General features: G+C 32.6%; 1 long non-coding RNA gene across 1 annotated transcript; it reads right to left on the bottom strand.

Moving 5' to 3' along the window:
- Window positions 1–14,080: 14,080 nt before the first annotated feature.
- LOC125059857 lies at window positions 14,081–15,659 on the bottom strand. Its single transcript, XR_007118737.1, has 2 exons — window positions 15,536–15,659; window positions 14,081–14,771 (listed from the first exon to the last, which is right to left on the bottom strand). It is a non-coding gene; the product is annotated as an uncharacterized LOC125059857 (long non-coding RNA).
- Window positions 15,660–15,981: the final 322 nt, after the last annotated feature.

The following is a 15,981-nucleotide window of genomic DNA, read 5'->3' as shown; positions in this document are numbered from 1 at the left end:
TATTGGCTATGCTAGGAAGTGAGATTGGTCTCCTTCTGTGAGCATGTAATACTGCAGAAGGAGGCTGTTGAGCGATTGAGGGAGAGGTCTGGGGTTGACCGTAGACTGGTCGGTGGTTTAGGTTTGGGGTCTCGCTCTCGAGCAGCCTGAAACCGCAGTCCTTTATTGAGACCGTGTCGGTTATAAGCCTGGGTCCCTTGGGGTGAATGCCTTGGCAAACACTGAAGGTCTGATCTTATTATGTATGTATAATATATGTACCAAAAAGTAATAAATTTGTAATGTACCGGGTGTAACTGTAAAGAAAGAAAAATATTTTTGTGTCAAAAAATTAAATAAAGAGAATCATTTAATTGTAAACCATTCTCGAATCCACTTGAGCACACACAAAAAAATCTTCAAAGTCGGTTCAGCCGTTTAGGAGTTTAATTAATTAATTTGTTCTATATTATTCAGTAGCTTTTCCACATCTCCATCGTTAAATGCTGTAAGCAGTACGTTACACATTTAATACTGAAATTACTAAGTGTTTCAATATTTAAAAAAAACTGTATTAATGTGGCGTACATGTAGCGTCGTAAACTTTTTGACTGTCAATAAATATTTGTATAAGTGACACTGATCTTTAAAATTAATTAGCGCTTACTTAGAATGCATAAGTAAAGAGTATGAATTCAAGACGATACTCCGATTTAAGAATATGTTACGAAAAATATTTTATACAAAAAAGGTAGTATACGAAAATGAATAATTGGAAAAGCTAACGAAAAGTACAGTAATTTTCGTTGGTTTCATTATATCATTTTTGAATTTAAAATTCAACTAAAGTTTTCAGAATTTTTCAATCCACGTTCTGGTGCAAGTTTGGTGCTGAAATAAATCCGATTTTAAGTCGGAAAATGGATAGATGTGACCATTCACGAACGAACGATAAATGTTTGAAATATTTGGAATGTAAATCATTTTCTAACTCTATATCATATCAAATTTAAAACATAAAATCAGTTAAAACAATAATAACATAGTTTTCAATCAAATAATATACATTGAAATAAATAACTAAACTTAACATAAACTAAAATATATCATTAAAAGGAGTCCCTTTAGGCAAGGTTCCGAAGATACTGGCAGCGTTCCCCCTTTGAATTGCTAGACTAATTCTTTGTCCGAGGTAGCTGCCAGATCTTCGGTCTCCTGTGATGTCGACTAACCTTTTTGAAATTTCTTTAAGAAGCCTTAAAGCGCTAGGACCCCACGGACCAAGGGTCTCGACACCGAATGGGACAAAATCATATTCTGAGCCAAGACCCTTAAACAATAATTAATATCAATATTCTATGTATCGATTGTTCGATAGCAGATTACTTATAAAGTTTTTGCATAAATTATTTCAGATTTATTTTACAAGTGGAATTAATTAAAAAGGCCATACTAATAATTTTGACACCTCTGCTACAAAGCTTTATTTATATTAACACTAGCTGAGCCGGCAAACGTTTGTTTTGCCATGTATATTATTTCTAGGAAACATTTTTTTAGTTCAATAAAAAATTACTATCTACAATAATTAAAATAGGGGTTGATCGTAGAGGGGTGAAAATAGGGGTCGTATGTATTTTTGTACGCTGTATCATAAAAAAAAATTTGTCGTCGACACCCCTTATCACTTAGGGGTTTGAAAGATAGATAGTAGCCGATTCTCAGACTTACTGAATATGAATATAAAATTTCATAAGAATCGGAGAATCGGAGGAGTATGGGAAAGAACATTGTGACACGATAATTGTATGTATTAGTTAAGTTATGAATTAATTATTAAATGTAATTAGTTTTACATTTTAATGAATTATTCATTCACCATTAAATTTAATAATTAAGGTATATAAATGGAAATTATGAGACGCTAAAATTTTTGTGGATAGACCGGGCCTAAAGATGGGATAGCAGGGACTGTGTAGGAATGATCTGAGAGCAATAAGGAAATTTATTGGAAGAAGCTCGCCAAGAAACGTGGTGGTAAAGGATTTTGGTTAAGATTGTAGCCCCTGATATAATTAAATCTCTAAAATTTTTGGAGTCTACAAAAAATAAGAGAATGGGCGTGAACAAGCAACAGTTCCCGAAATATTAATTTTAATGTGTTACTTTGTCAGTGCCTAGCTGCCGGGTGCTATTAAAATATTTAGCGTTAATTTCAGCCGACCTCTAGACTTAAGTACTATGAATATTATGCTAAGATTCTAGCTAAACTTGCCTAATTGTGATGTATATTGCTACGCAAAACTTGGAGCTATCATCTAGATAATATTCTCTTTTATTTACGTATAATCCATAAACATTACCGGTTTTAATCGCCATTATCTCTAAGTCAAAAGTCAAGTCAGTCAGTAAAAGACAAAAAATTTACGTTATAAAATGTATACTTTATATATCTCCTGTTTTCGGTTCATTTATGGCCTTTGTGAGACACACGGAAGGTAAGAATGCATTTTTAATCTTTAGAATAATAACAATCAAGCAACACAAGTCGTTTCCGTACTCGTAGGCCTTTCGCGTTTTAACCCAAAATAGATGTTTGCAGAGGACAAATCCAGGTTTAAAATGCGTCTACGGCTAACCACTAAACTACCTATGTTAACGAACCTATAGCTTAACAAAAATAACCGGTAAAGTATAGGAGGAATTCCAATTATAAAATATATCTTAATCTCTAATATACAGCAATGCTATCTATGAAAATATCTTAAATATAACAAAGTATCAGAGAGTCACGAAACCCTCATTTCCCAAGGCATAATAAAGGCAAAATCTGTTGATTTGTTGCAATACTTTAGCTGTATTTTTGTTCCTCGAATATTGCTCATTAAGTAATTGGACGTGCCCTTTTGTCGGCGTCCCTTTACACAAAGTTACTTGCTGGTCCAATAATACTTCTGAGAATATTTTCTATGTAGCTTTAATGGTTGAGAAGTGGGACTTGCAGATATATTTATGCGTCAATTCAACAGTTATATTTTAATAGTATGCATAATTCTATGATTTCCTTTATATCGTTTATTTATTTTTGGAACTTTATTATATGACCTAATTGTTAAGATTTAAGATATATATGTCGCGGTACGAGGATTCACGTTCGTAAGAACAATCGCCGTCGCTTTCGTCACCACGTGGTGCTTATGGTAGACTATTGAACTTTTTTTTTAGACAGTTACAGTTTACCGTTCTAAGACAGTTGGACAATTAGATGATAGCATAGAGATATTATTAGTTACTTACAGATAACCATTACGGTTTCAGGCCTTTTTATATATCCGAGGTGGAAATCATTTGCGCTTTCCTTGAAGTATTAGGGGTATGTGGGACTCGACTAATGGTTTCAGACATTACAAGCACATCGACGAATTTCCTTATAAAACAAAAAGTTAGGCGAGAAAAAGAGGAGCGCAGAGATATTTGCCAGTTGTTCACGCGCGGCCCTTAGTGTTTTATTATCAAAAATTTAGAACCTTGCTATTTCTCAAATATTGACATTCTTAAGTGTACATAGTTCATAAATTAAATTAAATTAGACTTGTAAGGATATATTCAGTTGGAATTAGTTTTCAGAAATATTAAAACGCCTTCCTTTATCATTTTGATTTATCATTTTATATATTACTAGCCGTTTCGCGCCCGCTTTGCTGGACGAATTAAAATAAATTTTATGTTTCATTATTTTATTTTTTTTCATATTTTTATTATTCTTCTTTTTAACTTCCCGCTAAGAAAATTGAAATATTTCGAAAATCGAGTTTTTAACAGATGTTGACGTTTAGAGGTTCTAGGAAGCCTCCCCGAATGTTTCCGCGGTGAAGTCCGTATGGATAAATTTTCATAAAAGTAAAACAGCAATAAAAAAGGAACGTTGGAATTTAATAAATAAATAGCCATAAACCATCTAGGAAATTTTTTTTTATATATATAAAAATATATAAATAATTTCATTATATATATATAAGATAGGGAGAAATAATTGTATAACTCTAATACATGGATGCTAATTATTATTTGGAATCCTTTAAGAAAGGCATTGCAAAGATAAGAACGGTTTTATATTTATTATTAAGTACATAATCAATGCAAGTAAAATTCACCAAAGAAATTTCTCATATTTTAACCCTTTCATAAACTTTAGCGTCCAGTAGGCGATAAACCTTCAAAAGCTCACATTGGACATTCATCCCAACTCTTACAAAGTCGTAGCACGTCCTAGTGGGCCTAACTTACCCCCCAGATAACCCTTAACTTATTAATTGAGGTCTCCGTGACCCATTTGCGATGTAAACTCAAGTTACTCGGTTTTTATACACCCTCTGTGTACGAAGTTGTAAACTTAGGAAATCTGCTCGCAAACTTAATATTTAAGACAACAATTTCGTTGATTATATTTTTAAGCCTGTTGTTATCATAGACCTAGGCTATTTATATATATTCTGGTCTGTTTCATTAAGATAGAATGGAAAGTAATCGAACTTTTTTGACGTCCTACAAGCCGTCGAATCGGTATGCCTTGCGATTCTGTAACTCACTTTTCAATTCAATTCTGAAAGGGAGGGAGCTTGTAGTTTATTGTTTATCAGAATGCCAAATCGTAAAATGACTGCTTCACGACTGATTTGAGCGCGACCGCCGCTGCGAAAACCTCTGTGAGAGTTCGAAAAGTGAGCTACAGAATCGCAAGGCTGGTCGGATGATGCATTCCTTATGATATTCTTTTTCTTATTCGAAAAAAAAAGTTTGTGGTGAAAGCACGTTATGCTTGATAATCATATGCATAAATACTTTTCAATATATGAAATACTAGTTATGTTGGATAGCCGCATCAATTCGCACTACAAATAGTATGAAAACAAATATTTTTGTGTGAAAAACTTAAGAAGCGCTCTGTGGGCGGAAACAGAACGGAAGTATGAACATGAATATTTTGAATAGAAAACGTGTATCGATTTAACAAAATATCGTCGATACTTTCGAGCTGTCTAATTCTCAAATTAGCGTATTGAAGTATATGAATGCTTAACCTGAACCAATTCTATATTGATATTATTGTCTATACTACTTATACTTTTACTAGCTGCCCCCGCGAACATGGTTTCTCCTTAATGTGATTTTACTAAGCCTACCTTTTTAGTACATACCAACATGGAACATTTTGCTATGCTACCCCAGAGACTGTTCGGTTTTCCGGATTGAAAACTTTTTAGGTTTTTCTGTGACTTTACTCTATATAAACCTCAGAGTTCAAGTTATAAGATCTTAAATAACAAATAAAAAATAGGGGTTGATCGTAGAGGGTAGATGAAAATTAAGGGTTGTATAAATTTTGACACGAGAATTTTATATTATATATTAGATTACAAGTAAAGTTACATGTAAATAATTAAAGGCAATAAAAGTAAATAATTACAAGTAAATAGTATGTATTACATATGAAATGTTATCAAATACATAGTTTTCTCATCTAATCAATTTAAGGAAGTCCCCTAAGAGTGGTTTACCTTATTATAACTTGTATTTATTTCTATATATAATGTATTTGTGATGTGTATGTTAAATAAATTGATAAAATATACAAGAAACACAGGCGATCTAATGTAACAATGTAGATTTCAGTTGTAGAAATCTAAGTCCGCAGTGCGATCGCGTGATCACGGCTCATTTGTCTTGTAGATAATGCACCTTGATGCCTGTGTTTTGCAAACCGGGTCACTGTAGTTTCTAAGCGATTTATGATTTACAGATAATCTTGGATTTATTGTACTGTAAAGCTTATTTACGTAATGTGGAATTTTCAGTGAACTAATCAAATTTAACAACAAAACATTCAAATTAAGTGTTATTTTTCTGTTTGTATTTTTTTAAACTTTAATTCTACTGTAATATAAGATTATTTAAACTAAACAGTTTCTTCTAGTGTAATACCTACTAAAGCATTTTGTTCTTATAGTTTTGGAACGAAGTTCCTTATCGCGCGTTGTGAAAGGGGGCTAGACGGAAAAAATTCTTACGAAAAGTTGTCACGACACTTTTTTGCTATTTGCTATTGTACACCGGTTCTCGTCCGATCACCGAAGTTAAGCAACGTCGGGCGAGGTCCGTACTTGGATGGGTGACCGCCTGGGAACACCTCGTAATGTTGGCTTTTTTTTTAAACGTAAGATTGGTGTCGAGAAAATCTATCATACTGTTATGATACCAATTAACATATAAATTAATCGAAAGGAATTTCGTTCCATCCGGGTGTCCCTTGACACCTCTAAAGTTTTTTTGTTTTGTGTTGTATTTTATAGTTTTTTTTATATATAGTTTTTGAAGCATTATCGATTTATTATAATTATATAAAGTAAAAGCTATTGGGGCCCAGGTTTCAAACGCACAACCTTATAGTTTAGACTACGCTTAACCACTAGCAAAACACTTATAGTTTTTCTTATAGTTTGTGTCACAATGATTTACTTTGAAAAATAAAAAATTATTAAGGAATATAGGATACAGGTATCATTTATTCTACGTCATTAAATTTGAATCGGTAGACATCCCTACTGATCGGCAAAGAAGACAGAGGGTGTAGGCTCAGAGAAAAAGCCGGCGTAAAAAACTCTTGGTACTCCTTTAAAATAGCAAATAATCATACAAAATGACTATTTCAAACAACACTTACTTTGAACTGAAGTATGACGATTATATAGGAGGTAAGAAAGCTGATTATTTTAACTAAAGCAGAACTTTGAAATATAAGGCAAGTTATAGGTATAAGCAAGATATAATATTATTCCTAACGTGTTTTATACTTTTTCCTGAAATAAGACGATAAAGAAAGCTTTATGATATAACTATATGTAAATACAAAATTTTGCGAGAAACAACTTTTTGAGGGAATTCTTACGTTATGAATGCAATTTACATACATACGAAAGCCTGCAATAATGACATACTGCTTCCTGTTCTCATATAAAATAAACGAAACGAAATTTCAGTTTGAAAACGTTTCTTGAAAATACAAGCTATAATGTGTGAATAAATATAATAAATAGGAAATAGTTTAACTTATCTATATATTTAAAAATGAATCCCTATTTTCTTAGTCACGGCGTGAACGGCGATTTCGCTAATTCTTTTTTTGTTGTGTTTGTTATTATCAGGAGTTTAACCCCCCCGCATAGCGATCGCATCGACGCGAGATTAATTTCGGTGCAAAGATACTTATTTCTCAAATAATTACATTCACTTAGCGAGAAAATGTAGAGTAAGTCGTGTTATGAAATTATTTGAAAATAAACTATATATGTACAATAACAATATTAGTTTCTTACAATATGTACAATATTTTTTACAAAAGTGAAGGTAGGTCGCATCGATGTTACAACAGGCATTATATGACTAATGAATAGTAATAATTTCTGACTGGTCATCCAGTTTTTTGGAAGTTATTTCAAGTCTGTGACGGTGTGGAAACTCAGTGTATGGAAATCTCGTAAAATTAAAAAATACCTGTGTCAGGGTTTCCAGATCTTCCATATCAAAAAATAATGCAATTTATTATTAAGTAAAATTGACTGTTGTCGCAAATAATGTATCATTTTGGGCCACATGTGCCGTACAGCGTTTTGTCCGGTAGAACATTTGGGGCATTCTCATTATACTGGACACGTTGGAGTACATAAGTGGGTCAGCAATTTAAATTAACTCTGCAATATTATATAAGGTAGACGAAAGTTGTAAGAGTTTATATCACTTTCAAAACAAACAATGCAACATTCATAAACTTACAACATGATTTATAATAATACCATAGGTAATGTTATTATTGTATTTAGGGTAATAGTATTTTTATATAATAAATATTACCAAAAGGCTGTTAAGTTCACAAAATTATTCGAATTTTTTAGCAAATTTTTTATAAGGTTTATTATTTGAATCGATGTGTTAGTATTTGATGATATGAGATATTAGAATTAAGCATCAAAAAATGATGTACATATATAAGTACTAGCTGATCCGGCAAACGTCGTTTTGCCATGTATATTTAAAAAAAAAATAGGGGTTGATCGTAGAGGGGTGAAAAAAGTAGGGGCTGTATGTATTTTTTAATGCTGTATCATAAAAAAATTGAAATGAAAATTTTTGTCTAAAATATAAAAAATAAAATTTAGGGGTGGACTACCCCTAACATTTAGGGGATGAAAAATAGATGTTGGCCGATTCTCATAGATACCGGATAAGCACAAAATTTTTTATCAAAATCGGTCTAGCCGTTTCGGAGGAGTATGGCAACGAAAACTGTGACACGAGAATTTTATATATTAGATGTGGGAATATTTTATATTTTAAGACGATAAATATATATTCAAAATGTTAATAATGAAGTTGAGATCGTTTCAAACAAATTGTCACATTTTAACTTTGTTTTAGAAATATAACCAACTGGTTAAAATCAAATAAATTTGAAATAATAAAAGAACGAGAATAAAATTATCAATAAAATTCTACTGGCGCCTTTCCGGTCCATTTAGTGAGCTGAAGGAAAGGGTAAAAGGGATTGTTCGTTCCCACCATTGTCCGCTTTTTTACATTGAAGATTGTTGGCAATAGGTATACGATAGAAAGTTACGGACTATTTCGATTGAATGAGATAAGGAATTAAATAACAACATTTCCTAATTCTATTGGTCGTATAAAATAATTTACATATTTGTTTATTGATATATACGGAGTATGAAGAGGCACATACAGATAGCCTACTGTTGGAAGGGTAAAGGACCTATTCGCTAAAAATAAAAGTCATTTAACACCTTGATCATTCAGATCGGTCTACGGACTGCGGGTCTATGCTTGAACATACACAAAAAACACGTTGAATTGATAACCTCCTTCAGGTTTCATTTGAAGTACGTTGAAAAAACTAAACGCGGTTTGATTATTATCCAGACCAGAACTTGCTTTGATTCCTAAATGATTTTTATAATTTAAACAACATATTTATACTAATTCGATATATTTAGTAACCTTTCATCATGCATAAAGGTACATAGGCCAAAGATATTTAATATATTATAATATAAAACTGAATTTTATAAAATTACCAGAAAATTGCAATACATTATTTTTTATAAGACGTGTTATTAAATCACAGTATATTACCTCTATATGCTTCACAAATAGGTCATATTAGAGATACAAATTAAAACATATATTTAATATCTGAAATAAGTATCGAGAATAATTATGTCCAAAAAAATTAATTTTCTGGCTGTAAAACTCAAAATTCATTAACTTTATGTATCTATACATTGTGTTATGTAGAATTAACTAATATTTATCCTATGATTTCATAGGATAAATATTAGTTTATTTATCCTATTATTAGGTATTAACAACGGCGATTGAAGAAATATTCCTGATTCGCCAGAATAAATTCGCTATCTGGTACATATCAACGCGTCACTCAACCCAGTAGACGTCCCGTAATTAAGGACTCGTGTAATTACGATCGAAATTAACAGGTAAATTACACCAGCTGTAGAACGCTTACGATGCTAAAAACTTGCACATTTTATTTCACATTATAAGCTTTTCACCTCTGTTGGTGGTGGCGTCATTTTTCGGTATCGTTATTTATTCGTCTCGGATTACATAAATAATATTTCTGTGACGGATGCAAGAGCAGTGTTGGCCTAGTGGCTTCAGTGTGCGACTCTCATACCTGAGGTCGTAGGACCCCGGCTGTGCACCAATGGACTTTCTTTCTATGTGCGCATTTAACATTTGCTCGAACGGGAAGGAAAACATCGTGAGGAAACCGACATGTCTTAAGGTGCGTACAGACTATATAACATAACATGTTATACAACAATGCTATACAACATGTTTCAGATAATGTGGACACTGAATGTTATAAAACATGTTATTGATATGTATGCTAGGACGAACCCACCATTTACGTTTTTTTGTTTTTCTTTTGTTATTTAAAATGGTTATATAACATTGTTATATTGCATTGTTATTCTAATGTGTACAGTATTGTTTTATGTTATAATGTTGAATAACAAGGTTACATAATGTGGACGTGTTATAAAACACAAGTTATATAATATGTTACATAGTCTATACGCAACCTTAGACCCAAAAAGTCGACGGTGTGTGTCAGGCACTGGAGGCTGATTACCTTCTTGCCTATTAGATTTAAAAATGATCATGAAACGTTGTAGCGCCACTCGAAGTTTTCCATTTTTGTTTGTGTTGGTATCCGGAAGCTGTATCTAGGTTTCCGTAAAAACATATGGGCTGGTTCGGCTGTCGCGTTTCAGTACAGTAATAAAGGAATCCCAGCAATGGTTGTGTCTCCCACTCTAGCACTGCATCCTTAATAATTGTAAAAAAAGAAAATGCGGTAGTAGGTACTGTGTGCGGTTCAATATCAATGCGCAAGCGACAGCGGTTAAAATCCAACATACTAGGCTCGCACTATTATACCGGAACACCAACCATTTCCGGTTCGTGTGTCAAAGTGAAAATCGACAATTTTGACGCTTGCACGCTCGGCTCAGGCGGAACGTGACAATGTGTCATGTTTTTTCGTGCGTGCAGCTGGCGTCCATCGATTTATAAGGTTTTGAGGTAAAAAATCTATGTAAATGTTTACTATCCAGTAAAAGAAAAATTAAATTAAGATACATATAAACGTACCTATTTGGGTATTTCAGGATTTCAAATACATATTACAAGGAGCTACAAGGAGTTTATTGCCAGTTCTTCTCTTCCGTTCTAAGCCCTTGATTTGAGAACTGGCAGTAAATTTAAAATAAGAAGCATTTAATGTATATTTCTTTTTTGACGTTCAAAGTGTACATTGTGTTACCTACATGAATAAATTATTTTTGACTATTGACTAATGACTACGCCGAGCCACATTTAAATATAATCTATGCTTATAAAAAGACCTTGTTAGCCTAGAGGCTTGAGCGTGCGCTTCTCACCCCCGAGGCGTTCACGGCTGTGCACCAATGGATTATTACAATATATGACGTGTGTCAAGCACAGATGCTGATCACTTACTTGCCTATTAAGAACAAAAATCTATAATATATGTATTCTTATATCTATCTTATGAGATACATACATCTGAGCCTCGGACCTACACCGTTGCGTGACTGGATTTTTTTATTAAGAGCCTAAATTATGAAGAATGTTTTATAAAGAAAACTAATACCATCGTGATAGGTAAAACATTCATTAGCTATTTTATGCTTATAGCACGTTTATGAATAAGTAGGTCATCCATGCTTTATATTAACCTACTAAACATATATTCAATAAATATTAATATAAAGATACACACCCGACATAAGTGAACATACTGCTTTTAGAAGTAAGACCGGCCTTTTGTCTTCTATTTAAATTTTTTCCTTGTTTTGTGTTAGTGTGATGTAAATAAAGTGTTATTATTGAATACACAAACATGCACAACAATTATATGAAAATTAATGATTATATCTGATTATTGCATCAAGAGACACTGCGCCATCCAAATATGCAATATATAAGTGTTAAAGAAAGGTATCTTTACAAAAAAAAACAACATTTATTCGAACAACAAAAGTAGGAATGTTGCGAGCAACAGTAAATTTATGTATACAAACAATTTCACGCAAAAATTGTATCACCAAGCTGTCATATAAATCAGGCTTGACCACAAACAAGTATTTACAAACAACCTTTAGGCCCGTATATCACTGTTAATGGAAACAAACATTAAACAGTTTTATACCATACTAAATGATTCTGTTGACAACTAAGTAGACGTCAAAAGTTTCTTTTACTCTATTTAACGCAGTCGCAGTATATTAAATGCAAGTTATTAAACTAAACGTATCTATACTTTAAAAATTACATATGATTTTAAAAATGTACTCCCTATAACCGATGTTACAAATAAATATTTTTAAAATTTTACGGCAATCTATGGGCTCAAATAGTAGTTGTTTTGATGAACATATGTCATGATTACGCAAACATGAAGTTATATGTATTTATGAGCAAATAAAGACGCATATTGAAGAGTGTAATTGCACTTATTGTAACGGATATTTTTATAATCTCTCTCGTTTTGCCTGTTAATACACGGTGATGAAATTGTATAATTGGACTGATTTATTTTTAAGAATAAGTGGGTGTCTTACTAATGTTCAGTGCTTGTAAGCTTTTAAAACGCTGTCATTTATAACAACGTAACTTTTTCATAACATTGGAATCGCATTTTTTGTTACAATCAACATTTTACAGGTGCAATCGTTTTCCAGCGTTTATATCTACTAAAATCTCGATATCAAATAAATAGTAAACTAAACATCTCTCATGCATAAATAATTGTTTTGGATTTAAAAGTAAAAAAATAAGCAAGAAGAAGAAGCAAAAGAAGAAGTAAGCAAGGAAGGCAAGAAACATCCACTCTTTTTAATTACCAATTTATTTTATAATGTGTCTAGGAGCTGCTGCCATCACACCTTGCTTCATGTGACATAAATGAATCAAAATAAAAAATACTTTTGAATGTGTTGTATGTACATAAGAATCTGGAACGCTGCGTGTAAAATGTCTATTATAGTAAAACAATTTTTTTTTCTTGGCCATCAGTCTCGTGAAGCGTGTCTTGTCCAGTGCCAGATCCAGCAACTCATCCGCAGTCGCAATACCCGTCCTATCCCTAAAGTTACGGACCCATAATTATTTTTTACCAATACTCCGTTTATCTTGTTTCTACCCATTATTGAAGGAGGTGGTAGCGGTCAATAGTTGTAAACTACCAGATGTCTAAGTGGTTTCTTGTCATTGATATTTACAATCCCAAAATCCTACAAATCTCCAAATATTCGTATAATCGATTTATCGGCAATATTTCTTCAGATATTTTACGAAGTCACGACCGTTCTAACCCTGCCATTACTCACACATTGGGCCTTAACGTACTTTGAAATGGAATCCAAAATCATCTCTGTTTTTGTGGAGTAAGCATTATTTTTGCTTGGTCAGTTATGTGAACTCTCAGGAACGAGCTGGTTATAAAGAAAATTATACGAAATATTCTTGACGCGAATGGAGTAGAAGAAAATCTATAGAATTTTTTTAGTTTTCACATACACTGTTGCATGTTTTCCTAAACCATTCTTTTGGAACATTTGTGACAAGAGTAAGAACTTTTATTAATTGTTTAATTATGTTGTAACAATAATATCAATGTTATATTTTTAAGGTACTAAAAACCTTACAAAGACATAACGAAAAGCGAATCCGATACCACCGTCTATTACTTTTTTTAAATCATACTCGAATATTATACAATAACATGAGCAAATAAAACTCTTTGTCATTTATGACAAAGTTTATCAAAGAAAGCAAAAACATATTGAAGACATGTTTGTTTTGTGCTAAATTCAAACAAAAATAGTCTCTTTTGCAATACGCTAAAACCTTAATTCCCGTTTGAGCTCATTGTGAGTTATTAAACAAATTCAGTAAGTTGGTATGTTTAATATGAAAATATTTCAGCTTCATATCATTGTGAATTCACTGAGAGCAATAATGTCGTCTGTTTATTCCGCTACCTTTCGCGATATGAATGTTTCTAGCATTCGCAAAATTAAATTAAAAAAGTTATGCCTCAATATCATGTCTGTGTTGTTTATTTAAAAACATTTGGGTAATATGTTAACGAGCGAAATTATCCCGTATTCACGATGTGGCACCAAGATGGGTATGATTCCTAGGCCTTTTTTTACAGGCAAGTAGTAGCTTATCATATGCCTGCAACTTTTTCTGGTTCCCTATGATTTACACAACCGATTTTCGAGAGTATGTTGGTAATGTTGACATCTACGCATTTCAACATGTTTGCCAACATTGAGCAACATGACGCGCACATTATTGTTTGGTATCAAAAGTTTAGCATCGTTACTAGACGTTTGAGACGCATGTTGAGGGTCAAGTGTTACGCTTCAAATTAATACATAGTTTCAGTGTCGTTAGGCCATAAATAAAACAAGCATTTTCTGGATTTACAACAATATACTTATTACATAAACACAGAAGACGTACACCAAAGTGTCGAAAATTCGTCCAGTTTAATTATCAATCCATGAATCTTTTATATTTTGTTTCAAGTGATTATTGTAAAAATAAATTTGCATATCACAATATAGCCAAAGGATTGTTGCTGACAATCATATACATTAAATGAGCTCTCTCTTACTCACTTCTCTGGCTCTACGACCAAAAAGGTATCGCATGGGCTTGAATTACAGGAATGCGATTAACTGCGGCAGAATCGCATCTGTTTTTTTGATAATATTTGTTTTTCGTTTTCTCACAAACATCGTGGTTTTTGGGTTTAGATTACGAAAGTCTCGTTGCGTTGTTTAATGGATGGACTCAATATTATATAATTTCAGAATAGTAAAATACTTTATACCCCAAAATTGGTGCAATATCTCGACACCTTGAACTAAAAGTGATAAACAGATAATCTTACTAGTTCCAACGCTCGCTCTCTTCCCTAATCCTGGATTAGATCGTCCTCACACAATTCAATGTATTCATGAAGATCTGTATCGGGCTTAGCAAAGCTGAAGTAAAGGAAATTTCGAGATACCCTAAAGGAGAGGAGCTTTAAGTTTGGAGTAAGGCGAACGGTGGCCAGTTTTATAACGTGTTTGTGTGTCTTCTGAGCAGGACTGCGCCTGAGTGGAAAAAAACATTCAATTAGTTGTAGTAAAAGAATGAACAAAAAGAAATGGTCATTAAAACGATTGACCCTTATTAATAACTTGATAACTACGCCTTATCAATAGATACCGTTAATATTAAAAAAATATCAATACTGTCAACTTGATGTAGCAGTCTCTGTCTGACTAAGATTGCTGCAAAGCACTATCAAGGTTGTCTATTGCAAACAATATACTTTAATTCATTTAGTGTTAATAAAATTATCTCATCTCTATAAATTCAATAAAAAAAAATCAGTGACAACCTCTTAAGGTCTGATCCTCAGATTTCTGAATCTGTTTCATGATCATTTCTCAATCTAATAGGCAAGTAGTTGATCAGCCTCCTGTGCCTGACACACGCCGTCGACTTTTTGGGACAAGTCGGTTTCCTCACGATGTTTTCCTTCACCGTTCGAGCGAATGTTAAATGCGCACATAGAAAGAAAGTCCATTAGTGCACAGCCGGGGATCGAACCTACGACCTCAGGGATGAGAGTCGCTCGCTGAAGCCACGAGGCCAACACTGCTCTAAATCTTTATGAAAAGTTATTTTAAAACATGATCAATTGTATAATCAAACACCCACTGAACAAAAAGTTTAAATTAATTATTATAGAAATCTATTATTAAATATAACTGAACATATACATTGATAAAATCTTCCCTCAATTTAATCGGAATCGATTAATTATTAGACGAATTTGAACTATAAACTGTATATTAAATTACATACGTACCAGATTGATAAAAATCGTTTGGGTGAACTAGAAATTTGGAGCATCATAACTGGCTTACAAACTAGTAATTACAAAAATAAAACTCGACAATTCATTCACATGCCAAGAACCAAAATGACATGACATAGATGACAATCATTGCTATTAGAATAATAGGTTTTACTTTATTAAAGCCGACTCATGAACTCTTTTAAAAACGGCGCTAGATTCTATTGATTTTCAAGTATTCCTTCTCTGCTAATTAGTTCCATAGAAATCCATAGGGTATCTTGTGAAATGTCTATGATGAAGGTGAGTTCATAGAATAGTGAATATTATATTGTCTTTTACTTTTACCCAAGAAAACTAAGGATAAATATTAATGATTGTTTCAAATTTATTTATGTCGTACTCTTACCGCTAACTCAATTAGTAGTAGTAGACAAAGGTTAGATACACAATATATA

Source organism: Pieris napi, chromosome 20, assembly GCF_905475465.1.
Source record: "Pieris napi chromosome 20, ilPieNapi1.2, whole genome shotgun sequence".
In the NCBI taxonomy this organism is placed as follows: Eukaryota; Metazoa; Arthropoda; class Insecta; order Lepidoptera; family Pieridae; genus Pieris; species Pieris napi.
This window is presented reverse-complemented; position numbering and strand designations above follow the sequence as displayed.